Source organism: Condylura cristata, unplaced genomic scaffold (genome assembly GCF_000260355.1).
Source record: "Condylura cristata isolate star-nosed mole 26May11 unplaced genomic scaffold, ConCri1.0 scaffold00025, whole genome shotgun sequence".
Lineage (NCBI taxonomy): Eukaryota > Metazoa > Chordata > Mammalia > Eulipotyphla > Talpidae > Condylura > Condylura cristata.
Window position 1 is genome coordinate 30,324,884 of NW_004567126.1, and position 2,466 is coordinate 30,327,349.

Genomic DNA, 2,466 nt, shown 5'->3' on the forward strand with positions numbered 1-2,466 from the left:
CCGCGGCCCGCTTGCGGGTTGGGCGAGGGGCGCCCGGCGCGGGTCAGACGCTGCTGGGAGGCAGGGGTGGGGGCTGGGCTGTCCCTTTGATCCTCGTGGGGTGCCCCCGGGGGGCGGATGTGGAGCTGGGGGTTTGGGGAGCAGAGCTCTCGGAGCCGGCAGCAGCGCGCGGGACAGTGCGGGTCCCGGGGCCCTCTCCGGGGTTGCCGGGGGCCGCGTACTTGCAGCGGGTTCCAAGTTCCTGCTCCACGTGGGCCGTGACCTCCCCTGTGGAGGAGGCCGCGGCGGCCCCTTGCGTGCAGCGCACAGTAGCTCCCGGGGAGCGTTACCGGTGGTCGGGGCCTTCAGGTTTTCCCTCCTCCACAGTGGAAGGAGGGATTGCCACGGCCTGCGAAGGGTCAGGCCAGCCCCCCTCCGCGCCATAAAGAACAAGTGGGCGGCTGGCAGCCCCGCCAGACTGGGCCACCTGCCGTTTGCCTGCCCCTCCTTTTCTGACTGGTAGAAGATGCTTTTGTTTCCCGGCGCTTTGATGGCTCCCTCTCCTGTGCTTGGTAGCCTCATGAAAGGAAAGCACGGGACACCTGCCCTGTGTTGCATGCCGGCGGGGTGCTAGCTAACCAGTGTGTGGCCTGTCCTTGCTCTGAAATGGGGTGGGCGACCATGAGGGGGGTGAAGCGGCCCCCTGACACTTAGGTGTCTGTGGACTTTGCCATCCCCGGGCATGAGCGGGGAGTGGTGATAGCTCTGGACAGCCTGGGGTTCTGGTTTCCAGGCCTCCCGGCAGGGCAGCTGGAGGGTGATGCCCAGTGTGTACTGATGTTGCCTGGGACCTGTACCTTCAGGGCGTGAAGTAGTGGAAAGCAGATAACATGTCTGGGGACACGTGTTTGCTGTCGCGGGCTGTGTCCCTTGCCTGCTCTTTAGAAAATCCAAAGCCTGTGTAGTCTGCCCCTGGTGGGCAGGGAGGGCTCGTGCCTTGCTCCCTGGGCTTCTGGGCACAGGCTCCAGGACTTGCCTCTCTCTTCCTTTGTTAATTCAGCACACACTGCACAGCATCTGCTGAGGGCCTGGGCCTGGGCGGAGGAGGGCTGAGCCCCAGGCCTGCCCACCCCCCCGTGGTGGCACATGCCGCAGCCCTTACAGCGATGTCACCCAGCTGCCTTACTGAGCTGGGCAGTTCCTGGGGCCTCGGAGGATTGATAGCCCTGACAGAGAAGTGAGGAGCAGTGGTCTGAGTAGGTGACTGACCTGTGCAGACACTTGGGGGACAGGAGTTACCCCCAGGCTGCCCCTGCCCTGAGCATGGAGGCCAGTGATGGGGAAAGCCCCAGACTGGGGAAGAGCTTGCAGCTAAGGCTCCGGCGGCCCCACTGAGGTGGGACAAAGGGGCTTTCGGTTCAGGCTGCCAGAGAGGGTGCTGGGCCACTGTGCGTGTAGCAGGGGGTGTCACCCTCCCCCCACCCAGCGCTCGCAGTCTGGGACTGTGGTACGGACCCCACCCACCAGGCCACTGGGCATGGGCAGGGATGAATTTTCTGCATCGTCTCATCTCGAGAGGAGACGGACTGGGGCTGGCGTCCGAGCCGCTCCTAGAGGGATGTGCTGTCGGGTTCCTCGCTCTGGCCGCGTAGGGCTGCGGGGGGTGTGTAGATGGAGGTGATCCCGGGAACCATCCCCTGGGGGCACTCACTCAGCTGTCCCACTGGACCTCACCGTAGCTGCCCTGGGGTCTGGGAGGGCCGGCATATCGGGGTGTCTTTGTGGAGAGCCCCACCTTCGGACACTGTCCAGGCAGGAAGTTGAGGCCTCACGGAGTTAGACCTGACGGGACCGAGCAGAAGGTGTTCTCAGAAGGCGCGGTGACAGGAGGAGCAGGGGTGTGAGTGTCCGCTCAGGGCAGCGGCCGCGGGCACCCGCAGCTTGGCCCTCGCTGTCTGGCGGCTCACGGCCTCCCTGGGCGAGGAGACGCCACTTGCGCGCGCCCCTTGTGCACGCACAAGGGAGGGGTCCCTGTCTCCGGACTCTGGGCTCCCCTATCCGCGGGAGCTCGGACACCCCTGTGGGCGGTGGGCCCCAGCCCAGCCCCCCTGCAGGTCCTGCTCCCCGGCTTGGCCGCCGGCCTGCGTCAGGCCGAGTGCTGGGTGCGCCCCTGCGTGCTGTATAGAGGAGGCCCCCTGGGTCCGCTCCGGGTAACCACGCTGGACGGGCACAGCGCGGCAGCTTTTTGCACATTCACAGAGCTGTACAGCTGTTACTCCTGTAGTTCCAGAACATTCTTAGTGCTCCAAAACAAAGTTTTGTGCCTGGTAATAGTCACTCCCCATTCCTGCGCCCAGCCCCTGGCACCTACACACCCACTTTTTGTGCATTTTATATTAAACAGCTTTGTAGACTTAATTCACATCACACAGTTTGTTTGTGTTTTTTAACATTCTGTATACATATAAAACTGGGGTACAAGCCAGA